General features: G+C 37.3%; 1 protein-coding gene and 1 pseudogene across 4 annotated transcripts in view; one reads left to right on the top strand and one right to left on the bottom strand.

The window, feature by feature from the left end:
- ZSWIM5 (zinc finger SWIM-type containing 5) overlaps positions 1-27,039 on the bottom strand; it is a 187,398-nt gene that overhangs the window by 67,525 nt on the left and 92,834 nt on the right.
- Positions 9,126-11,627, top strand: LOC100739209 (hsc70-interacting protein pseudogene; annotated as a pseudogene).

Raw genomic sequence — 27,039 nt, 5'->3', positions numbered from 1 at the left:
TAGCGTTAAAATACGCATAACATTCCACCTGAGCCATTTTTAATGTGCAGTTCAGTGGTTTTAGATACATTCACACCGCTGTGCAAACATCACCTTCATCCATCCCCACAAGGGGTTCACCTTGTAAAATGAAACTCTATACCTATTAAAAAATAACTCTTCATTCTTCCCTCCCCCAAGTCCCTGGCAACCACCATTCTACTTTGCGTCTCTAGGATTTTCACAACTCTAAGTACCTCATATAAGTGGAATCAAACAGTATTTGTCTTTTGTGGACTGGCATAATTACTTAACATAATGTCCTCATTCATACTGTAGCATACTGTAGAACGTTATTCCTTTTTAAGGATGAATAATACTCCAACTTATGTATTATCACATTTTGCTCATCCATTCATCCATCAATGGGCACTGTTGTTGCTTTCACATTTTAATTATTGTGAATTATGCTGCTATAAACATGGATATATAAATATCCCTTTGAAACTCTACTTTCAATTCCTCTGGGTTTATACCCAGAAGCAGAATTGCTGGGCCATGTGTAATTCTATTTTTATTTTTTTCAATTAAAATTTTTTTTTGCTTTGTAGGGCTGCACCCATGGCATATGGAAGTTCCCAGCCTAGGGGTCGAAATGGAGCTACAGCTGTCGATCTATGCCACAGCCACAGCAACATGGGATCCGAGCCTCATCTGCAATCTACACCAGAGCTCACGGTAATGCTGGATCCCTGACCCACTGAGGGAGGCCAGTGATTGAACCTGCATCCTCATGGATGCTTGTCGGATTTGTTTCTGCTGTGCCACAACGGGAACTCTGTATTTTTAACATTTTTTTGGTCTTTTTGCATTTCTTGGGCTGCTCCCTCAGCATATGGAGGTTCCCAGGCTGGGGGTCTAATCGCAGCTACAGCTGCCGGCCTACACCACAGCCACGGCAATGCCAGATCCGAGCTGTGTCTGTGACCTACACCACAGCTTGTGGCAATGCTGTATCCTTAACCCCTGAGCCCAGGGATTGAACCTGCAACTTCATGATTCCTAGCTGGATTTGTTTCTAGTGCACCACGAAGGGAACTCCATACTGTTTTTTTTTTTTTTTTTTTTTTTTTTTGCCTTTTCTAGGGCCGCTCCCTCGGCACATGGAGGTTCCCAGGCTAGGGGTCTAATCAGAGCTGTAGCCGCAGGCCTCCGCCACAGCCACAGCAATGCAAGATCCAAAGTCGTGTCTGCGACCTACACCACAGCTCACGACAACACTGGGTTTTTAACCCACTGAGCAAGGCCAGGGATTGAACCCGCAACCTCATGGTTCCTAGTCGGATTCGTTAAGCACTGCGCCACAACAGGAACCCCCTGTTTTTGTTTTTAATAATAGCCATCCTACTGGGTGTGAGGTGGTATTTCATTAGAGTTTTGTTTTGCATTCATTTCCCTAATGATCAGTGATGTTGAGCATCTTTTCATGTGCTTATTAGCTATTCGTGTATCTTCTTTGGAGAAATGTGTATTCAAGTCCTTAGCCCAACTTTTGAATCAAGTTGTTTGGTTTTTTGTTGTTGAGTTTTAGGAGTTCTTTATATACTCCGGATATTAATTTCTTATCAAATACATGATTTGCAAATATTTTTTTCCATTCTCTGTGTTGTCTTTTTACTCTGTAGATAATATCTTCTGATGTACAAAATTTTTAATTTTCATGAAATTCAATTTCTTTTGTTACTTGTGCCTTTGGTGTTATGTCCAAGAAATTACTGCCAAATCCAAAGAGTGTCCAGAAGTTTTTGTCCTGTTTTCTTCTAAGAGTTTTATTGTTTCAAGTCTTACATTTAGGTCCTTGATCCATTTTGAGTCAATTTTTTTTTTTTTTGGCTGCACCCACTGCATATGGAAGTTCCTGGCCTCAGATCAAACCATGCTACAGCAGTGACCCAAGCTGCTGCAGTGACAACTTTGGCTGGATCCTTAACCTGCTGCTTCACAAGGGAATTCTTGAGTCAGTTTTTGTATGCGGTATTAAGTAAAGAACTTCATTCTTTTGCATGTGGACACCGTTTTCTCAGCACTGATTGCTGAAAGACTTTCCCCCAATGAATGGTCTTGGTACCCTTGTCAAAAATCGTTTGATCATGTATGAGAAGGTTTATTTTATTTTATTTTTTTTTAAATTTTTTTATTTTCCCACTGTACAGCAAGGGGGTCAGGTTATCCTTACATGTATACATTACAATTACATTTTTCCCCCACCCTTTCTTCTGTTGCAACATGAGTATCTAGACAAAGTTCTCAATGCTATTCAGCAGGATCTCCTTGTATAGAGAAGGTTTATTTCTTGATTCTGTCTTCTATTCCATTCGTTTATATGTCTTTTATGTCAATACCATACCGTTTTGATTTCTGTAGCTTGTACTTAAGTTTTGAAATATCCTATAGTTTTTTGAGTAGACTGATGTCAAGTGAGGCCTTTTACAGTCTTGAGTCTGAATGTTTAAATGAACCTAAGAAGCCACGTGTCTCTGGTTGGTGTGGCAAAGTGTTAAGCTCTGAGAAACGTGCTGTTACATGGTATGTGCCATATTAGGTGTTAGCTATTATATATAAATTGCTCTAAATAATGACTGGCACAATCTTACACGTGCTGAAAAAAATCTTGTTATTAGTAGCAGTATCACCCCCCCCACCTATACTTCTGTAATGGTGGCCTCTACATGTGACTTCGAGCAGTTTTCTATGGCCGAGGGCGGAATGTAAGAAGAGGATGGAGAGATGAGTCCAGAGAGGCGGGGAGGGATGAGAATATAAAGGAAACAGGAGGGTCGAGTCTCTTCTGAAAACAAGAGGAGCCACTAAAAGATTATTTGAAATAAGACAATATCATGATCTGATCTGTTTTAGAAAGATCATTCTGGTAGGACTGTGGCGAATGAACTGAAAGACAGGCTGGGAGAGAGGATTAAGATGGCGGAATAGAAGGACTGGAGCTCAACTTCTCTCCTAAAAACAACAAAATTCACAACTAAAGGCTGAGCAATCTCTACCCAAATGGACCGGAAACCTTAAAAGAGATACCCTACTCCAGAAGAAAAAGAGGAGGCCACATCAAGAGGTAGGAGGGGTGATTTTGCGATATAAACAACCCCATATCTCCCGGGTGAGAAGCTCCACAGACTGAAAACTAACTGGTTCACAGAGATGCACCTACAGGAGTGAGAGTTCTGAGCCCCACATCAAACCTTCACGTGCAGGGATCTGGCACTGGGAGAAAGAGCCCCTGGAGCACCTGGCATTGAAGGCCAATGGGGCTTGTGCGCAGGAGCTCCACAGGACTGGGGGAAATGGAGACCCCCAATCTTAAAAGGTGCACACGGACTTTCACGTGCACTGGGTCCCAGGGCAGAGTGAGGTCTCCATAGGAATCTGGGTCAAACCTGACTGCAGTTCTTGGAGGACATCCTGGGAAAACAGGGGTGAATGTGGCTTGTTGTGAGGGAAGGACATTGAAAGCAAAGCTCTCGGGAATATTCAGCAGCTACCTTTCTCTGGGGGTGGCCATTTTGGGAAAATCTGGCCCCACCTGTCAGTTAGCACCCCAGGGCAAACAACAATCCAGGTGGGATCACAGCCCCACCTCTCAGTACTCAGGCTACCTAAAGACCCCTCAGGCACACAGCTGCCTCTAATCCCAGCCAGAGACTAAGCCCCACCCACCAGAGAGATTAGAATCAGCTCCACCCACCAGTGGGCAGGCATCAGTCCCTCCCATCAGGAAGCCTACAGCAAGCCCCCCATACCAACTTCAGCCACAAGGGGGGCAGACACCAAAAGTAAGAGAGGCTACAACTCTATTATCTGTAAAAAGGTTACCACGCCAAAAACTTATAAAATGAGAAGACAGAGAACTACAACTCAGATGAGGGAGAAAGGAAAAACCCCAGAAAAATCAGCTAAGCAATGAGGAGATTCTTAGCCTCCAGGAAAAAGACTTTAGATTGTTGATGCTGAAGATGATTCAAAACATTGGAAATAAACTGGAGGCAAAGATGGATAACTTACAGGAAATACTGAGCAAAGAGATACAAGATACAAAACTTAAACAAGAAGAGATGCAAAATACAATAACTGAAATAAAAATTCACCCGAAGCAGCTAACAGCAGAATACAGGAGGCAGAAGAATGAATAAGCAAGGTGGAGGACAGATTAGTGGAAATTACGGATGCAAAACAGAAAAGAGGAAGAAGATTGAAAACAAATGAAGAGAGTCTCAGATTGAAAACAAATGAAGAGAGTCTCAGAGAACTCTGGGACAATGTGAAATGCACCAACATCCGTATTATAGGGGTGCCAGAAGGACAAGAGAGAGAGAGAAGGGGACAGAAAACATATTCCAAGAGATAACAGCCGAAAACTTCCCTAACATGGGAGAGGAACCACTCACTCAAATCCGGGAAGCACAACGAGTACCATATAAAATAAACCCAAGGAGGAACACACCGAAGCACATATTAATCAAACTGACCAAAATTAAAGACAAAGAGAAAATCTTGAAAGCAGCTAGGGAAAAGAAACAAGTAACATACAAGGGAACCCCAATAACGTTATTGGCAGATTTTTCAGCAGAAATTCTGCAGGCCAGAAGGGAGTGGCATGATATACTTAACATGATGAAAGGAAAAAAACCTCCAACCAAGAATACTCTACCCAGCAAGGCTCTCATTCAGATTTGAAGGAGAAATCAAAACCTTCACAGATAAGCAAAAGTTGAGAGAATTCAGCAACACCAAACCAGCCTTACAACAAATGCTAAAGGAACTTCTCTAGGCAGAAAAGAAAAGACAGCAACAGAAAACAAAAATTCCACAAATGACAAGGCTCACCAGTAAAGGTATATATACAGTAAAGATACGAAATCATCCATGCACAATTATATCACCAAAATCAGAAATCATGAAAAGAGGTGGGTACAAATGCAGGACACTGGAGATGAACTTGCAGTTAAGAGAACAACAACTTAAAACAATCTCATATACATATAGACTCTTATATCAAAACTTCAGAATAACTGCAAACCAAAAATCTACAATTGCTACACAAACAAGGAATCTCTGGAGAAGAAATATATCTCATAGTAAATAAGTACATAATCCACCATGAAGGGGGTCATTTGACATCATTCTTGGAATGCTTAAGTCTTCTTACATCTGATTCTGATTTCCTCTCCATCAAAGAACTTATGATAATTATAATTAAATAATGCAACTGTACAATTAAATAGTACAATTCTACAGTTGTATTATTAATAACCATTTCTCTCCATGGTACAATGTAAAGTCTATAATGTCTTGTTTATCACATCACCTAGAATGGCGTAATGCCTTTATTGAAGAATCAGTGAGATGGAACAAATTGTGAGGACATATTTATATAGTCACACTGTTTTTTAACCAATTTATGCATTTTATATTTTACTTATTTTCAGAGGGTGTATTATTTTTGTTATTCTTACCAGTTAAGTTATTCTTTTTATTGTGCTATATAAAAGTAAATGGTATACAAGGCTTTCTTCTTTATAAATTTTAGTTGCATAATATACACAATTTTAATATAATGCTAATATTTAAAGAAAAATTGAAATGTAATAGATAATACTAAATAGTAAAGATGAAAGCCATACAAAATGGGATAAAGTATAGAAGAAATTTCCTATTTGTCTCAGCATATTTTCCATTCCACTTCTCCAGAGGGGGTCACTTAATCTGTTTCTTAGGATCCATGATACAATAATCTGTGTGAATGTAATTGTGGTTAAATATATGTATTTTATTCTGTAAAAATAATAAAAATAAAATTAAAAAAAAAGAGAGAGGCTGGAACAAGCAGAGAGATTAACTAGGAGGCTGTTAAAGTTATTGATAGGAGAGAAGTGATGGTGAGATAGTCTCAAGTAATTTCAGTGGCTAGTTTTTGCTGGAACAGCTTAAAAGTATATCTCTAAAAATCTTCCAGGCTCCAGATCTACATTTGCAACTGTCTTCTGGACATCTCCTAAGTAAGTCATTTAAATTTAACATGTTTCAAAAGGACTCATCATCTCTCCCTAAATTATGCTTCTCTGATTTTTCAGGCCTGATTAAAGAAAACATCTCGGTCATTCGGTGTTGAACTCTGTGGTCAAATGTTCTACAACTTGTTCTATTCCTTGTCTCCTACATACAAAGCTTACAAAGTTCTCCAAAAATGGTTCTATTATCTATCTATTCATTCACTCAGTCAAGCAAACAAACAATAACATCATCAGAACAATGTGCTAAGGTTGAGCAATAAAGATACGTAAATAAGATATAGCCTTGAGTATATTAAAATCTGAAAAGAGAGGGACATGTAGACAGACAGTTACAATACATGGTGGCAACACAAAGCTGCTAGGATAGACCCGAGACAAAATACAGAAAAACAGTGAAGGGAATGGCAAAGCACAAACTGCATGCTATTTCCCTTTTTAATTCTTGTAACCACCAGTTCGGGTTCACATTACTGCCTGTCTAGATCATCACCTCAGCAGTCTCTAAGCTAGTCCCTTTTCTCCAAACTAACCAACACCAAGGCACAAGCAGAAGTGGCTGTGTATGATGGGAAGTACACTGCATCTTAAATCAAAAACTATGGACTTAAGTCTGGGTCTTGCCACTCCCTAGCTGGGTTATCTTAAGCAAGCCCTGATCCTCTCATCATACTATCCCCATCTTATGACACTAATCTATTTACTTCACTGGATTACAACAAGCTATAAATAAAGTATAACACAGAGTACACCTGATTAAAAATAAGCTGCACTGGAGCAACATTCTAGAAGGAGCAAAACCCTAGACACACCAAAACATCACAAAGGCTAGAGACTTCAACCCACTCTAGGTATTTACCCATGTCAATACCTGGAGGGACAGCTTAAAAAGAGTTTTTATGAGGACAACTTAAAAATTAGTTAAGTAATTCTGCAACACAGAAAATTAAATACCCAGATAAAACTTCTTGGTTTAGAAAAACTAATGATAATATTCAATCTGTAATTTAACAAACTAAATGCTGAAAATTTCTTGGTTTTGGTGATGGTTATTTTTAAAAGATAACTGAACAAGATAGGGATGCTACATTACCATTTTTATCTGACTTTGTGCTGGAGGTCCAAACCAGTGCAGAAAGGCAGGGAAAAGAAAAGCTGTAATGATTAGAAACAAACAAAAGAACCCCTCCCATTATTTGTAGAGGATATGATTGTGGAGGTAGAAAGTCCAAAAGAATCTACAGACAAATTATTAAAATTAGTGAATTTAACAAGGTTACTGGATAACAATTTAATACACAAAAACCAGTTGTATTTTGATAGACCAGCAGTTACAGAATGTAATTTTAAAATTATAGCATTTATAACAGCATAAAAATTTCAAATATTTAGAAATATATCTAACTAAACATGTATACGAGGCTGCCAAAAAACTATAAAAACATTATTGAGAAAGTAATAATCATGAAAAAAAGATAAATCAGACTTCATCAAATTTTCTTCTCTACAAAATACACTAAGAAAATGAAGAGGCAAGCTACAGACAAGAAGAAAATCTGACAAAAACATCTGCTAAAGGACTTGTATCCAGAATATATAAAGAATATCTACAACACAGTAAAACAAAACAAAACAAAACAAAACAAAAATACCCATACAACACACTTTTTTTTAAATGGGAAAAAGATTTAAACAGCTACTTCATGAAGGAAGATATACAAATGATTAATGAATAAATGAAAAAGTGCTCAATATCATTAGTTATTACAGAAATGTAAATTAAACCCAAAATGACACACTCACTAGAATGGCTAAAATTTATAAAACTGACATAAAAAAATATTGGCCAAGAAGTAGAGCAACTAGAACTTTCATGTACTGCAAGTGGAAATAACCATAAATAAACTGATGAATTCCAAAATGATATATTCACTTACATCTCTGAATAATTTGACCCAACAATTCCATTCCTAGGTATGTAGCCAAGAGAAATGGGGGGGGGAGGGAAAGTCCATATAACTTTGTATAAAAATGTTCATAGCAGTTATAGTCACAACAGCAAAAAATCTGAAAAAAATCAAAGATTATTCAAATAAAAATGGACAAATTGTGGTATATTCATATACTCAAAAACCACTTGAAATTTACATAATACCCATAATATAATGAATCTTACAAATGAATCTCACAAATGCCCAACGTGGACCCATAATCCCATTTATAATGATATTCTAGAACAGGAAAATTCGTCTAAGGTGAAAAATATTAAAACAATCATTGCCTCTTGGAAGGTGGGGGAATTGACAAGAAGCCACCTGAGAGAACTTTCTGGAGGCCTGAAACTATTCCGTTATGGTACCTGTGGACTGCGCTGCCATGTCACTACATTTAACGGTATAGATTCATCTCATAAACGTAATAGTGAGTCAAGTTAGACAAAAAACGTAATAGTGAGTCAAGTTAGACTGCATGATAACACTTACGTAAAGTTTAAAAAACATGCAAATTTAAGTTACAGCATTTAGGGATATGTGCTTAAGTGGGACAATAAAGAAACGCTAGGAACCGATTACCATTACATCAGGGTAGTAGTTATATTTGTGTGGAGGGTGGAGACGTGACAGAGAGGCAGCCTGAGCGAGACAGGGTGCTGGCAATATTCTGTTTCTTGTTCTGGGAGTGGCTAAATGGGTGTTTCCTTTGTAATAAAACACCGAGCTATACAAAACAAAACCATGACAAAATGCAGAGTTGATTTTTTCCAAGTTTTCCTATAATAACTTCGATTTCAATGTGTAAAACTGCAAAACATTTGTTTACAAGAAGATGTGCATATATATAAATATAAGTAATAAACAGCAAGTATTTATAAACATAAATAAAAATGGAAACCCAGAAAAAATTCTCTTTAAAAATAATATGAAGACCATCTTGAAGACATGAAGACAAGACAGGTTAGGACTCTTTTCATTGAAACTGACAGACATTCAACTCAAACTACCAAAAAAAGGGATTGGCTTGGCTTATTCAACCAGGAAGTTCACGGTGGATAACTCCCACCTAGGCATGGCTGGACGGAGTGAGTCAAATGACGTCACGGAAGAGCCTGTCTTGGCTCTGCTCCATATTGCTAAATTAAATAGGTGTTTCTCAGATCTTCCACGTGACACCATTAACCGCTCCCTCATCTTTGATAGTTTCCTTCAGTGGGTTCTAGGATACCACACCTTCTTGGTTTTCCTTTGATCTTACTGGGCTCCCCTTTTTAATATTTTTAGTTGGTTCCTCCTCTTATCCCCAGCTCAATGTTAGAATGCTCCAGGGCTTGGGCCTTGGCCATTTTCTTTAGTTACAATTATTTCCTCAGTGATTTCAATTAGTGCCTTTGCTTTAAATAATATCTAGAGGCCAATGACTCTCATATTTATATCTCAGATAAAGATCTCTCTCCCGAACTCCAGATTCACACATCCAATTCCCTACTTGAAGGTCTTGGTAAACATCTCAAACTTAACAAATCCAAAATGTGTTTCACCTGTCGCCCTCTCCATCACAACGGGATGGCAAACTTCATCCTTCCAATTGCTCGATCAAGTTCTATAGGTGCTGTTTTAGCTCTATTCTTCCTATAATCCCTCATCTTTCTATTCTAAGAACCCAAGTTGGATACTAAGTCTTTAGAAGTCAGAGGTATCTTCTGCTTTATATCATTATTTAGCATTCTCCAATTTTTAATAATCATCTTAATTCTAGGTCTAGGGGCATTTCTTGACCCCGAGCCTCACTGCCATAGTTGGCCTATTCAGCTTTTGGCTTATGATCAACTGCTACACAGTTTTTATTTGCGTCAAGCTGTCTTCTACATAAATTGCAGACTTTCTCACGATCAATTCTGTGGTACAAGATGACTGGGAGTCTTGAAGTTGTAAGACCATCGATAAACCTCATAATATTTCACTTGGACACTAATGGATCACTTCATCACTGTCTGAAATGTCAGACTGAATGAATCAAAGAGTTGGTTGTGTTTTATTTACCTTAAAAGATTAAAAGTTCCCTGTCATTAGCGATACTAAAGAAAATATGACCATCTATTTTGCTCATTTCAATCATTCATTTGCATGCAAGATTCAATGCTTAGTGTTAAAGATATAGTGATGAGTACGGTATAATCCCTGGCAGTGATCTCAGTGTCTAATAGTTGAAGAGGATATTGTAAGTTTCGACTGGTAAATGAGACTTTGTGAATCATATGATAAAGTTTTTTTTCATTCATTCATTCATTTAAATTACATTACTGACTGTGTCCTCTGTACCAGCCACTGTGAGAATGCAATAAGAAAGAAGACAAGAACCCTTTACGCAGTCATGCTGAGCCAGTGCGTGGGCCTGGAATCAGGCTATGGCTTCCACTGAGTCCACTGTGTCTGCCACCTCTGGACCACGGACCCCTGTAAAGTAAGCAAGCTTCGAGCCTTCGTAAAAAATATGTATGCAGGACCTGGGCCTTCTGCACACTGAGAAAATGTGCTCCCTGAGGGAGTGGGCGGAGAGCATTGGGGGGGGGGGCTTAAAATACCATCTACTACTCATAAAACTAAGTCAGAAGAAAAATGCCAAGGAATTAAAAGCAGACAGTAAGAAGGCGGAGGAAAACAAAGACAGATGAACCATTGAGCGAGGAAACTGATCTAGAAATTACCAATGAAGGTGTGATTGAACCAGACACTGGTGACTCCCAAGAAGAGGGAGATGAAAATGTAGAGATAACAGAGGAGATGATGGATCAGGCAAACGATTAAAAAAAAAAAAAAAAAAAAAGTGGCTGTCACTGATTCCCTAAAGGAACTGCAGAAAGCCACTGACTTGTCCATAGATGCCATCAATATAAATCCTCATTTGGCCATTCTATATGCCAAGAGAGCCAGTGTCTTCATCAAATTACAGAAGCCAAATGCTGCCATCTGAGACTGTGACAGAGCTACTGAAAGAAATCCTAGTTCAGCTCAGGTATACAAGTGGCGAGGGAAAGCACACAGACTTCTGGGCCAGTGGGAAGAAGCAGCCCATGATCTTACCCTTGTGTGTAGAGCGGGTTATGACGAAGATGCGAGTTCAATGCTGAAAAGTTCAACCAAGGGCCCAGAAAACTGCTGAACATCGGAGAAAGTATGAGTGAAAACGGGAAGAGCAAGAGATCATTGAAAGAATAAAAGGGTTAAAAAGGCTCAGGAAGAACACGAGAGAGCCCAGAGGGAGGAAGAAGCCAGATGACAATCAGAAGCTCAGTATGGCTCTTTTCCAGGTGGCTTTCCTGGGGGGAATGCCTGGTAATTTTCCTAGAGGAATGCCTGGAATGGGAGGGGGGCATGTCTGGAATGGCAGGATTGCCTGAACTCAAGGAAATTGTTAGTGACCCAGAGGTTCTTGCAGCCATGCAGGATCCAGAAGTTATGGTGGCCTTCTAGGATGTGGCCCAGAACCCAGAAAATGTCGAAATATCAGAGCAATCCAAAGGTTATGAATCTCACTGGTAAATTGTTGGCCAAATTTGGAGGTCAAGCATAATGTCCTTCTGAGAAATAAAGCCCTTGCTGAAGGAAAACCAATTTAGATCACCTAATGGAGGCTGCAACAATACAAACCAGTGTCCCTCTGGCCTTCTCATGAAAAAGCTGGGGAAGATCATCCTACCCCGCTGCCCCAAATGAAGCCGAAACATTTACAGTGATTTGCCATCAGGGTATTCATGCAGATGATGTTTTCCTACTAGAAGTTTAAAACTTTAAACAATTTTTAAACCTTAAAAAGATTTTAAACAGAGAGTTCCTGTTGTGGTTCAGTGATAACAAGCCTGACTAGCATCTATAAGGACATGGGTTCAATCCCTGACTTCGATCAGTGGGTTAGGGATCTGGCGTTGCTGTGAGCTGTGGTGTAGGTTGAAGATGTGGCTCGGATCTGGCATGGCTATGGCTGTGGCTATGGCCAGCAGCTGCAGCTCTGATTTGATCCCTAGCCTGAGAACTTCCATATGCTTCAGATACAGCCCCAAAAAGCAAAAAAAAAAAAACAAAAGTATATGTGTGTGTGTGTGTGTGGGTGTGTGTATATATATATATATATATATATATATATATATATATATATATATATAATATCTCAAATTAAAAGAGTATGTTAATCCCTACATTTTTCTTTACTAACTAGTTTTTTCCTTTGAATTAACTAGGCAAGGAAAATACTTCAGTATGGAAGATTTATTGCTCAAGTTTGCATGAAATGAAGAGTTAGTGGGAAGCAAATACAACATTTAAATAGATAGTCTAAGTTGGATATATGGTTACTGAGGCATTTGGATTTGTATTTTAATTGCTTTATTATTTTTTTAATGATGTGTTCCCATAAAACTACTGGGACCACCAATACTGCAGTAGGACATGGGTAGGGACTGGAAGTACTTAGCAGGACAGCAGCAATCTTACTACACTTTATATAATATGTAACTTAGTGCAGAGGCTTTTAAATCTTACACTGTGGTGAAGGGATGCATCTTACAATGCTGCAGTAGAACTGGATTACGTAGCTCTGTTCTTGTCTGATAGCTAAAATAAATCTTTCATATCATAGGAAATAAGGGAATACTTTTCTCTTTATTATTCCTATGTTTGAAACATTGTTTTCAGATCAGAAAATGCCCAACTCTGTTTTCTACTTTTCACATTTTTTTCTTAACTCTTCTTGGGCTAAAGATGGTCCTTTTTCACTATTGTCATCACAGCTATTGTTCACAGTGTAATTGTGCAGGCATATTTAATGCTGGGTTTAATATGTAATACATATAGTGATATGTAAGGTAATAACCATAATAGCTGTAATTTCTTATTTGGCCAAGAGATTTCATTTTTCCCCCTTTTTAAAGTTTAATGATTTTTATTTTTTTCTATTATAGCTGGTTTACAGTGTTCTGTCAATTTTCTACTGTACAGCAAGATGACCCAGTCACACATACACATAGACATTATCATGCTCCACCATGAGCAAACAGACATACTTCCCAGTGCTATACAACAAGACGGCCAAGAGGTTTCATATTTAAGTGTCAGACTTCCGGTGTGGTGAAATCTTAATGTATCAAAAGATGTTAGAAGAAAGGATTCCCTTTGGTGTTCGGTCTCCTACTTAGGAAATACCTATTATAGCTGGAGTGTATCTTGTAGTATTAATCTCTGTATTTTGGAGAATATGAAGTTTGAGTTAAATGACATACAAGAAAGAAATCTAAATTGTCACTTCAGCATGAACTAAAAAATGTATAAGGTTCATGGTGGTTCTTCACTGTCAATTCATTGCCAGCATTGTGAAAGAAAGGTTCATTGCTCTATTCCACTCTTAAACATTGCAACTGTGTCCCCACCTTTCCTGCCCTCTCCCCCAAGAATAAAGAAAAAGTCATAAATTTTCTGTTGTACAATCCAATTCTTATATTAAACAAGGCTACGTCCAGGCACTGTATCAGGAACCGCTGGGTTTCTACCTATTATTTTTCAATTTAAATGGCGAGTGTTTAAAAGCAATTTCAAGGAATGAGACTCTCTGAACTTGGCTTGTTTGAAGAATCAGTGGCAGGAGCAGTGAAGCAAATTTCATGGAATACATTTCTGAAATTGTAAGCAGGTTGATTCAGATTCTTACCCTTTGCTATATACAAGCAAACAGAAATGCCTCTGTTAAGTAAGTGAGAAAAAGCTGTATGCTGACTGAGCATGCTCTCTAAACCCTTTAAAAATACTCAGCATATAAACCTGAAGAAAAAAAATAAGACAGGAACAATTCCTACTCTCAGCATTGATGCTGACCGGGCTGGTCTAGATGACTTCCAAGATGTCTTCTAAATATGGGTTACTTTATTCTTCTATAAATCAAAGGATGATAAATGACAGTCAATCTGGAGAACAAACTGATGGGTAAGTCTCACAACTATAGGTTGGGAAGAGGTTAGGAGGTAAATATAGAAGAGAAAAGAGAAGAAAAAAGGCAAGGCAGAAATAAAAGAAAGGAACTAACATAAATAGTACTTGCACTGTTATTTTTATTTTCATCTCACAAATGAAAAAAACTAAGGTTTACAGAGATTGAAGAACTCTCCTGGGGTCACACAGTTAGTAAGCGGCCGAGCCAGAATGTGAACTTAGTCTAGCACTGCTTCTTCTTCACCTTAAAGACATAGAAGGAAAAAGTTTAAAGTAAAGGAGGAAATAAGAACATTGGGGAAAACAGGCTGGAAGGAGCCCTTGATGATGGATGGCTCCTCAGAAGTAGAATAAACTTAAGCTCTTGTTGAATTAGTAATCAAAAAACTCTCAGCAAACAAAAGTCCAGGACCAGACAGCTTCACATGAGAATTTTACCAAACATACGAAAAAGAGCTAATACCCATCCTTCTCAAACTATTCCAAGAAACTGAAAAGGAGAGAACACTCCCAAATACATTCTGCGTGGCCACCACTAGCCTGATACCAAAACCAGACACTACCAAAAAAGAAAATCACTGGCCAATATCTCTGATGAATACAGATGCAAAACCATCAACAAAATATTAGCAAATCAAGTTCAACAATATGTAAAATGGATCACATCCATGATCAAGTGGAATTTATTCCAGGGAAGGTTCAATACCCATAAGTCAATCAATGCAATGTACCACATTAGCAAAAAGAGGATAAAAACCACATAATCTATCTCAATAGATGCAGAAAAAGCATCTGACCAAAATCTAACATTTATTCATGATAAAAACGCTCATCAAAATTGGTACAGAGGGAACATATCTCTACACAGTAGACAAGGTATGACAAACCCACTGCTAACATCATACTCAGTGGTGAAAAGCTCAATACTTTTGCCCTAAAATCAAGACTAAGACAAGGATGCCCACTCTCACCATTTCTATTTACCATAGTATTAGAAATCCTAGCCACAGCAATCAGATAAGAAAAAGAAATAAAAGGCACCCAAATTGGAAAGGAAGAAGTAAAACTGTCACTGACTGCAGATGACATGATACTACATATAGAAACCCTAATTAGTTGGTCAGTAAGTATTTATTTAGTATTTACTATTTTCTCCAAAGTTTTTGACCTCCATAGGCCACATAACTTGTAAACTGGAGAGTTTGGATCAAACCTAAGGACACCTTTTAATATTCTTCCAGAAAGCCCATCGTTTCCCCATTATAACCTTGTACACTCTAGCCAAGTGTACAAGAGATTAGTGAGAATAAATAAAGAAAAGACAGAAGGATGAGGTTAACAGCCAGAGAGCATGACTATTAAAACCTTAAGATTTTGGAGTTGTATTATGATGCAGCAGGTTAAGGATCTGGCCAACAACAACAACAATGGAACACTTAGATTTCAGAGGAAGAGTTAAACATAACGAATATGTAAGTGGGTAGCTGAAATGGAATGAATTTGAGGTGAACGTACTGGTGTCTAAGACATCAAAGAAGACAAAGCATAGGACAGTGATGAACACCGTGGGTAAAATAATGCCTCTTTCCTCCAAATAATGCCCATTTACTAATCCCTGGAACCTGTGAATATGCCTTCGATGGCATAAGGGATTCTGTAAATGTGATTAAGGTAAGAGCCTTGAAATCAGATTATCCAGGTATGCCCAATTTAATCAAGAGGGTCCTTAAAAGTAAAGAGTGAAAGAGAAGTGGACAGAGAGGGAGACTAAGGAAGATAGGTCAGAGGACTACAATGCTGCTGGCTCTAAAACTGGAGGAAGTAAGCTAAGCCAAGGAATACTGGCAGCCTCTAGTTCTGCTTCTGCAACTAGCTGCAGCAATATCATCCTGGGCCAGTTACCTCACCTCATCTCTCTCTCTCTCTCTCTTTTTTTTTTTTCTCAACTCATTTTACAAACTTGCTTAGTTTTTGGTGAAAGGTAGAGTCCAATTTGTAGATGAGTCTTTCAGTCTTCTATACACTTGACTGTAACGTATTTCAATAATATTTTAAACAAGCTATTCTCGTCTCCTAATCTCAAAGAAATAGTGGCTTATAAAACCATTTAAAAATAGAAAATGCTCTGTCCTCTGAAAATATGTTGCCATATTTAAGAACATGCTCTTGATTCACTAATTAGCCTTCAGAAAGTTCTAGTAAAAACATAACTAGGCAATAAAAAAGAGTAAAATAATGACATCTGCAGCAATATGGATGGACCGAGAGATTATCATATTAAGTGACATCAAAGGCAAATATCATATATCACTTATATGCACAATTTAAAAATGACACAAATGAGCTTATTTATAAAACAGAAAGAGACTCACAGACACTGAAAAGAAACACTGTTACCAAAGGGGAAAGGGGTGGGGGATAAATTAAGGAATTTGGGATTAACAGATATACACTATTATATTTATTTTATATAAATAGATAACAGGAACCTACTGTAATAGCAGATATACACTATTATATTTATTTTATATAAATAGATAACAGGAACCTACTGTAAGTTATCTACTCAATATTCTGTAATAACTTACATGGGAAAAGAATCTGAATGTGAATGGTTATATGTATCTATATGTGATTCCCTTGGCTGTACACCTGTAACACTGTAAATCAACTATACTTCAATTTTAAAAAAGAAAAGCATTTTTTTTTTCTTGTCTTTTTGCCTTTTCTAGGGCTGCACACGCAGCATATGGAGGTTCCCAGGCAAGGGGTCTAATTGGAGCTGTAGCTGCCAAGCCTATGCCAGAGCTACAGCAATGAGGGATCCGAGCTGCGTCTGCAACCTATACCATAGCTCACGGCAATGCTGGATTCTTAACCCACTGAGCAAGGCCAGGGATCAAACCTGCAACCTCATGGTTCTTAGTTGGATTCGTTAACCACTGAGCCACGATGGGAACTCCAAGAAAAGCATTTTTAAAAAGGAAAAAAATATCAGCTTGTTATAACACATTAAAAGAACATGGTAGCTTATAAAATAATAAAATAAGAATAAAAGCCAAAAAAATGTAACTAGGTATTTTCTGTTTTCACCCAAAGTATAACAGCATATAAAGTGCACTGACAAATATTTAACCTAGTATTAAACTCCTCTCATATTTCTCACACTCAAGTCATGGAAACTGATTACTTTCACAAACAAAAGAAAAATAGTTTATTTGACTTTAAACTTGTGTTTGCCGGGGGGAAGGGGAGGGAGTGGGAGGGATTGGGAGTCTGGGGTTAGTAGATGAAAACTGCTGTATTTGGAGAAGATGGGCAATGAGATCCTACTGTATTAACAGGGAACTATATATCTAATCACTTGTGATGGAACACAATGGAGGATAATGTGAGAAAAAGAATATAAACTGGGTCACTGTGAGGTACAGCAGAAATTGAGAGAACACTGTAAATCAATTATATATATATATATATATATATATATATATATATATATATATATATATAATCTCTAGCATGACTGGTTTAAACTGTAAGTCAGGAGATGCTGCTGTGGCACAGTGGGCTAATCAGTGGGCTAATGATTAGGCTTGTCTCTGTGGCAGTGCCCAAAGCAGTGAGTTAAGGATCTAGCCATTTTGAGTTTATTTTTGTGCATGGTATGAGGGTGTGTTCTAGTTTCATTGAGTTGTATGCAGCTGTCCAGGTTTCCCAGCAGTACTTGCTGAAAAGACTGTCTTTTTCCCATTTTATATTCTTGCCTCCTTTGTCAAAGATTAATTGACCATAGGTGTCTGGGTTTATTTCTGGGCTCTCATTCTGTTCCATTGGTCTGTTTGTCTGTTTTGGTACCAGTACCATGCTGTCTTGATTACTGTGGCTTTGTATATTGCCTGAAGTCTAGGAGAGAGATGCCTCTTGCTTGGTTTTTGTTCTTCAGAATTCCTTTGGCAATTCTGGGTCTTTTGTGGTTCCATATAAAGTCATGGAATCAACCGAAATGTCCACTGATAGATGATCGGATTAGGAAGATGTGGTATATATACACAATGGAATACTACTAGGCCATAAAAAAGAACAAAATAATGCCATTTGCAGCAACATGGATGAAACTAGAGACGCTCATCCTGAGTGAAGTAAGTCAGAAAGAGAAAGACAAAGACCATAAAATATCACTTACATCTGAAATCTAATATACAGCACAAAGAAACCTTTCTACAGAAAAGAAAATCATGGACTTGGAGAATAGACTTGTGGTTGCCGAGTGGGAAGGGGAGGGAGTGGGAGGGACTGGGAGCCTGGGGTAAACAGATGCAGAATGTTGCCTTCGGGATGGATTAGCAATGGGATCCTGCTGTGTAGTACTGGGAGCTCTGTCTAGTCAATTGTGATGGAGCATGTAATGTGAGAAAAAAGAACGTATACATGTATGTGTAACTGGGTCACCATGCTGTACAGTAGGAAAAAAAAAAAAGACCAAAAAAAAAAAAAAAAAAAAAAAAGGATCCAGCGTTGCTACATCTGTGGCATGGGTTGCAGCTCTGGCTCATTTATGTAAGTTCTGACCTAAGAATTTCCATATGCTGCAGTCAAATAAGAAGAAAAAAAGCCACAAATTTTAAAAATCATAGACTTAAGTTTTCTTTTTCTATAAAATAAGACTGTTAAATACTAATTGATGAATAAAGGGTTTGCTCAAGGTAAAAAGACATATAGATAAGACTGGATATCAATTAAACCAAATTATTCACTCAGAGGACTACTTTTCCCAGCCATGAGCTACTGGGAGAACCTCACTTAATGATCTCCCCACTTGGCCCATGGGCACCCCAAAACCCCAAGTACTAAACCCCTATCCCCAACCCCTGCCCTGCAGCCAGCTTCTTCTGCACACTTCCAAATATGGTAGTAAGAGTGAGCTCCAGTAAGTGGAATTCACTCAGATAATCAGACTAGGGTCTGTGGTCAAGAGAAACCACAAAATTAAGCAGCAGCACCACCTTCTGGAAAATAGAGAGGTTTTCAGCAATCAGCCTAGTGAGCTGTTAAAACCAGAAAAGACAAAAAGCTTAAGAATTCTGCCACAAGAATGAGCAAGAAGTGTGAAACAGATGTATCCATGTAAGGTCAGTTAAAGCCCCAGATATAACAGGACCAATGAACAGTACAACTCACCTAAAGGCAATTGAAGATTTGAGGAAACATCTGCTACTTCAAATGTGAAAGCAGCAACACAAAACTCCAAGGAAGATAAAGAATCAAGGAGAAACATCATCACCAAAAGATAACAATAATGCTGCAACAATAGAACACAGAATTTTGCAATCTAATTGATAAAAAACTCAAAAAAGCTATTTTGAGGAAACTTGATGAGCTACAAAAAAACCACAGAAAGATAATTCAGTAACATCAGGAAAACAATACATAAACAAAATGAGAAATTTAACAAAGAGAAATAATAAAGAGAAAAAAAATTCTGGAGAATTCAATGAATGAAAGGAAAAATGCAATAGAGAGCATCTACAGCAGAACAGACCAAACAGAAGATAGAATAAATGATCTTGAGGACAGTCAGAGGAGAATAAGAGAAAAGGAAGAAAGAATGCCTACGTGATCTATATGATACCAACAATGTACAATTATTAAATAACTGGAGTACCAAATGGAGAAATGGGGATAAAATGTTTACTTAAAGAAATAATAGGTGAACACTTCCCAAACTTTGGGAGAAAACTGGACAACTAGTTTCATAAGGTTAATAGAGCCTCTCATTATCTCAATGCAAAATAAGCTTCTCCCAGATATATTATTATAAAACTTGCAAAAATCAAAAACAAAAAGAGAATTAAAAAAAAAAATTTGGGGGGGTCTTTTTAGGGCCGCACCTGTGGCATATGGAGGTTCCCAGGCCAGGGGTCTAATTGGAGCTACAACCACTGGCCTTTGCTAGAACCACAGCAATGCTGGATCTGAGCCACATCTGCAACCTACACCACAGCTCACAGCAATGCCAGATCCTTAACCCACTGAGTGAGGCCAGGGATTGAACCCGTGACCTCATGGTTCCTAGTCAGATTCATTTCCACTGCACCTCGACAGAACTCCCAAAAAGAGAACCTTAAAAGCAGCAAGGAGAAAAAAGATTACAACATACAAAGGAATCCCCTTTAGGATATCAAACGATTCCTCAGTAGAAACCCTAGAGGCTAGGAGAGAGTGGAATGATATATTCAAAGTAATTGAAAGAAAAAAATTGCCAGTCAAAAATACTCTATTCAGCAAAGTCATCATTCAGATACGAAGGAGAAATAAAGACTTTCCAAGACACACAAAAGTTGAGGGACTTCATCACCAACAGACTTGCCTTATAAGAAATGCTGAAAGGAGTTCCCTCAAGCTGAGATGAAAAGTCACTAATTAGTAACATGAAAACATACAAAAATATACAACAAACTGAGTCAGATTTACAAAACTAACTCTGTAATAGGTGTGTGTTAATCACTTTACTACAGTATAAAGTTAAAAAAAGAGTATTAAAAATGACTATAGCTACTATAATTTAGTAAGGAATACACAATATGGAAAGAGGTAAATTGTGACATCAAATGTAAAAGGGTGGAGTATAAGGATGGAGTTTTTAAGTGATCAAAGTTATACTGCTATCAACTTAAAATGGACTGTTTGATCTGTAAGATGTTTTATATAAGCCTCAGGGTAACCACAAAGCAAAAACCTAGAGTAGATTCATTAAAAGATAAAGAAAGGGGAATCAGAACATACCACCATGGAAAATCACAAATTTATTAAAGTAGGCAGAAACAGAGAAAAAAGAAAGGACAGAAGTATGAAACAGCCAGAAAGCAATGAATAAAACAGTATTAGTAAGTCCTTACATATCAATAACTACTCTAAATCTAAATGGATTGAATCCACCAATCAAAAGTCACAGAGTAGCTGGATGAATAAAATACAACACCCAACTATAATACTACTACAAGAGACTCACTTCAGGCTAAGGACACATATAGGCTTTAAGTGAAAGAATGGAAAAAATATACCATGCAAGTGGAAAGCAAAAGAAGGCAGAGGTAGCTATACTTACATCAGACAAAACAGATTTAATGCAAAAAGGTAACAAGACACAAAGAAGATCACTGTATAAGAATATAGGAGTCTATTCATCAAGAAGATATAACAATCATAAATACAAACACCCAATATTGGAGTCCCTAAATATATTAAGCAAATACTAAGAGATCTAAAGGGAAAAACAGACAGTAATAACCACTTTCAGCAATGAGCAGATCTTCCAGACAGAAAATCAACAAGGAACAACTCAACTTGAACCACACATTAGCCTAAATGGACCAAACAGCATTTCGAGAACATTCTATCAAAACCAGTGGTGTCAGATTAAGTGCACACAGAACATTCTCCAGGATAGATCATAATAGGACACAAAACAAATCCTTAGTAAATTTAAGGAGAATGAAATTATACTGAATATTGTTCCTGACCACAATGGCAGGGAACCAGAAATCAGTATCGAAAGGAAACCAATATCAAATTTTACATAATTTACAAGTTACGTAAAAACTAACATGCTCCCCAACAGCCAACGGATCAAAAAAGAAATCAAAAGAGGGATAAAAAATAAACTTGAAACAAATGAAAATGGAAGTACACATCAAAATCTATGGAGTGCTGCAAAAGCAATTCTTAGAGGAAACTTTAGTTATAAATACATATAGTAAAAAAATAGAATGATCTCAAGGAAACAGCCTGACTTTATACCTAAAAGAATGAGAAAAAAATGAAGCCCAAAATTAACTGAAAGAAAGAAATAAAGATCAGAGTGGAAATAAATGAAATGGAAACTGGAAAAATAATAGAAGAAATCAAAGGAAACTAAGAGCTATTTTTTTAAATGATAAACAAAACTGACAAAACTTTAGCTAAAATAAAAAAAGAAGACAAATAAAATCAGAAATGAACGAGGAAGAATTACAACCCATACCACACAAATACACAGGATCATAACAGACTACTATGAATAATTATATGCCAACAAATTGGATAACCTAGAAGAAACACAAATTTATAGAAACATACAACCTACCAAGACTGAATCATGAAGAAATAGTAAATGTAAACACATCAATAATGAATAAGGAGATTAAATCACTAATCAAAATCTCCCAACAGAGTAAAGCCCAGAATCAGATGGATTCACTGGTTAGTTCTAACAAATACTTAAAGAATAATTCATGGCAATACTCTTCAAACTCTTCAAAAAAGGTGAAGAGGAGGGAACGCTCTCAAAGACATTTTGCAAGGCCAGCTTTACCCTGATACTAAACACAGATAAGAACACTATAAGAAAAGAAACTATAGACCAATTTCCCTGATAAATACAGATGTAAAAATTCTCAACAAAATATTAGCAAACCAAATTTGACAACATAGTAAAACGATTATACATCATGCCCAATATCTGGGTATTTATTTCCAGGATGCAAGGATGGCTCAATACTTGCAGTATGCCAAATTAACAGACTATAGATCAAAAATCATATGATCGCCTCAATAGAGGCAGAAAAAGCATCTGATAAAATACAACATTCTTTCATGATAAAAATTCAAGAAACTGGGTAGAGAAGGAATATATAAAGGCCATATACGAAAAACCCACAACTAACATCATACATACTCACTGACGACAGGTTGAAAGCTTTCCTTCTTATATTAGGAACAAAACAAGGCCCACTCCACCATTGCTTTTCATCATAGTACTAGAAATCTTAGAGCAATAAAACAAGATTTTTTTTTTTTTTCTTTTTTGGCTCCCCCATGGCATATGGTGTTCCCAGGCCAGGGATCAGGTCCAAGCTATAGTTGTGACCTACACTGTAGCTACAGCAACACCGGATCCTTAACCCATTGTGCCAGGCCAGGGGTTAAACCTGAATCCCAGTGCTCCAGAGATGTCACCAATCCTGCTGTGCCATAGTGGGAACTCCCAGGGTTTTTTTTTGTTTTGTTTTGTTTTTAAATAAAGCCTCAAATTGGAAAGGAATAGTAAAATTGTTGTTTGAGGGTGCTATGATCTTATAGAGAGAAAATCCTAAAGATTCAACCAAAAAGTTGTTGGAATTAATCAACACATTCAGTAAAGTTTCAGAATAAAAAAAATCAACACACAGAAGTCAGCTGCATTTCTATACATTAACAATGAAACATCTGCAAAAAAAAAGAAAGAATAATATCCTATTCACAATAGCATCAAAAACAATAAAATACTTGAGAATAAATTTAACCAAGGAGTTGAAAGATCTGAAAACCAAAAGACTTTGGGAGTTCTCTTGTGGTGTAGCAGCTTGAGGATCCAGCATTGTCACTGCAGCAACGTGGGTTGCTGCTGTGGTGTGGGTTCGATCCAGGGTCCAGGAACTCCCACATGTTATGGATGAGGCCAACTAAAAAACTTGATGAAACAAATTGAAGATACAAACAAATGGAAAGATATCCTGTGTTTACAAATCAGAAGTATTAATATTGTTAAATTTCCATTCTATCTAAAGTCATCTATAGATTGATGCAATGATGCATATCAAAATTTCAATGGCATTTTTCAGAGAAATAGAACAAACAGTATTAAAATTTGTACTTGAACCACTAAAGACTCCCAAATAAACACAACAATCCTAAGAAAGAAGAACTAAGCTGGAGGCATCACACTTCCTGATTCCAAACTTGACTATAAGCTATGGTAATTAAATCAATATGACATTAAAAACAAACAAACCCTAGATCAATGGAAAGCCCAGAAATAAACAACTGAATATATAGTCAATTAATATTGGACAATGGAGCCAAGAACACCCAGTGGGGATAGTGTCTTCAATTAATGTTGTTGAAAAAACTGAATAACCACATATGGAAAAATGAAACTGGACACTTATCTTACACAACTTACAAAAGTTACCTCAAAATGGAGTAAAGATTTAAATGTATGACTGGAGACCATAAAACTCCTAGAAGAAAACATAGGAAAGAAGCTCCTTGACATTGATCTTAGCAATAAATTTTTGGATACGACACCAAAAGCAAAGCAACAAAAGCAAAAATCAGTAAGTGGGATTATATCAAACTACTAAGCTTCTGCACAGCAAAAGAAACAATCAACAAGATGAAAAGGCAACCTACAGAATGGGAGGAGTGTGCAAATCATACATTGGGTGAGGGATTAATATCCGAAATATGTAAAGACCTTACACAACTCAAAAATAACAGCAACAACAACTTATCTGATTCAATAACGGGCAGAGAAGCTGACTAAACATTTTTCCAGGGAAGACATCTAAATGTCCACACTGCAAATGAAAAGGTACTCAACATCGCTAATTATCAAGGAAATGAAAATCAAAACCACAATGACACATACATTCCCACCTCTTAGAATGTCTACCACCAAGAAGACAAGAGCTAACAAGTATTGAAAAGATGTGGAGAAAGGGAACCCTTGTGTATTGTTGGTGGGAATGTAAATTGGTGCAGCCACTATGGAAAGAGCATGGAGGTTTCTCAAAAAATTGGAAACAGAACCACCACATAATCCAGCAAGCACACTTCTGGCTATTTAATAAACCCAAAGGAAATAACGATAATAATTTTTAAGCCAAAGTTCACTCAAGCATTATTCATCATATGGAAACAACCTAAGTGTCTGTCAATGGATCAACTGATAAAGAAATGTGATATATATGTGATATGATATATATGATATAACCCATCTTCAGTGGAATACTAAGCCATAAAAAGAATGAAATTAGGCCCATCATGGCTCAGCAGTTAATGAACCCAACTAGCATCCATGAGGACGCAAGTTCAATCCCTGGCCTTGCTCAGTGGTTAAGGCTCCAGTGTTGCCATGAGCTGTGTGTAGGTCGCAGATGTGTCTCAGATCCTGCGTTGCTGTGGCTGTGGCACCAGCTGGTGAATTAGCTCCAATGAGACCCCTAGCCTGGGAGCCACGCGGGTTGGCCCTAAAAAGACAAAAGACAAAAAAAGACAAAAAAAAAAAAAAAAAAAAGAATGAAATTATGGTGCCTGTGAGAGGAGGTGAGACCAGGTATTTTTCTACTCCACCATCTTGGCCCACAGCCCTCTGATTTATTTTTATATCTTGATACCAACACCACACTGTCTTGATAACAGTAACTCTATAAATTTTGATTTTGGGTAGTGTTAGTCTTCCAACATTGGTTTTTTTTGTTTTGTTTTGTTTTCTTTTCTTTTCTTTTTCCCCTCCATGGTAATTTTGGCTATTGTAGGTCCTTTGCACTTCCATAGGAAATTCAGTTTGTCAAGAAGTTTGCTGGGCTTTGACGGAGACTGCACTGACTCTATAGATCAACTTAAGAGAACTGAAATTTTAACAATATCAAGTCTTCTGACCCATGAACATAGTATATCCCTCAATTTGCTTGGATCTTTAATTTATATCAGCAATACATTGCATTTTTCATTGCAAAGGTCTTTTACATCTTTTGTCAGATTTATTCCTAAGCAGTTTATTAATGATTATAATGGTATTCTTTTGCTTGCTTTCTTCCTTTTTTTTTTAGGGCTGCACCTGTGGCACATGGAAATTCCCAGGCTAGGGGCTGAATTGCCAGCCTACACCACAGCTACAGCAATGCGGGACTGGAGCCGCATCTGCAACGTACACCACAGCTCACAGCAACGCTAGATCCTTAACCCACTGAGTGAGGCCAGGGATTGAACCTGCATCCTCATGGATACTAGTCGGGTTCATAACCTTCTGAGCCACAATGGGAACTTCCATAATGGTATTATTTTTAATATCAATCTTTGTTCATTCCTAGTATATAGAAATACAACTGACTTTTGTATATTGATCTTACATCCTCTAATCTTGCTAAATTTACTTATTAGTTCTAGTACAGCATTTTTGTAGATTCCACCAGATTTTTACCTAGGCGATAACATCATCTACAAATAAAAGTTTTACTTCTTTCTTTCCAAAGTCTTTTTTCCTTGCCTATTACAACGCTAGAACATCCATAGAATGTTAAATAAAAGCTGAGAGCAGAAATTCTTGATCTTGAGAGGAAAGCATCAGGGCTTTCACTGTTAAGTGCAAACCTATATGTAGGGTTTTGTTGTTGTTGTTGTTTTAAAGAGATGTTCTTTAACTAACTGTGAAAGCTCTCTTCCAGTCCTAGTTTTCTGTGTGTGTGTGTGCTATCTACTAAAGAATAGGTGTGGAATTTTGTCAAATGCTTTCTCTGCATCTGTTGCAATGATCATGTAGTTTTCCTTTTTTGGTTTGTTAAAGCGGTGATTTACACTGATTAAATTTTTACATGTATTTTCAATTGGCTTATAATTTGTATTCTTTTAAAAATGTTGTGAGACATAATTCATATAATATGAACATTTAAAGCGTACAGTCCAGTGGTTTTAGTATAGGCATGGTTATGCGATCACTATTAATTCATTCTAGAGCATTTCCATCAGCCCCAAAAGAGACCCTGTACATAGGAGCGGCCAATCCCAATTCCCTCCTGCCTCTACCTTCTGGTAACCACGAATCCATTTTCTGTCTCCATATATTTGCCTACTCTTGACATTTCATAGAAATGAAATCATACGATATGTGGCTTTTTGTGCCTTTTACTTGGCATAATTCTTCAAGGTGCATCCTTGTTTTAACATGTAATAATACTTCATTCCTTTTTTCCTTTTTAAAAATTGAGGTAAAATTCAAATAACGTAAACTAAGCATTTTAAAGTGAAGAGTTCAGTGGCATTAACGACGTTAAAAATGCTGTGCAACCATCCCCTTACCTCTTTTCCCGTCCCAAACAGAAACTCCGTACCCGTTAAGCAACAGCTCGTCTTTCCTCACTCCCCTCAGCCACTGGTAATCTCTGTTCTACTTTCTAGCTCCATGAAATCACCTACTTTAGACACCTCAA

The sequence above is a fragment of the Sus scrofa genome, chromosome 6 (genome assembly GCF_054392235.1).
Source record: "Sus scrofa isolate SSC_HxYL_T2T_F1_AM1 chromosome 6, Sscrofa_HxYL_maternal_Yorkshire_Landrace_v2.0, whole genome shotgun sequence".
NCBI lineage: Eukaryota > Metazoa > Chordata > Mammalia > Artiodactyla > Suidae > Sus > Sus scrofa.
The sequence above is the reverse complement of the archived record's forward strand: the minus strand, read 5'-3'. Positions and strand labels throughout refer to the sequence as shown.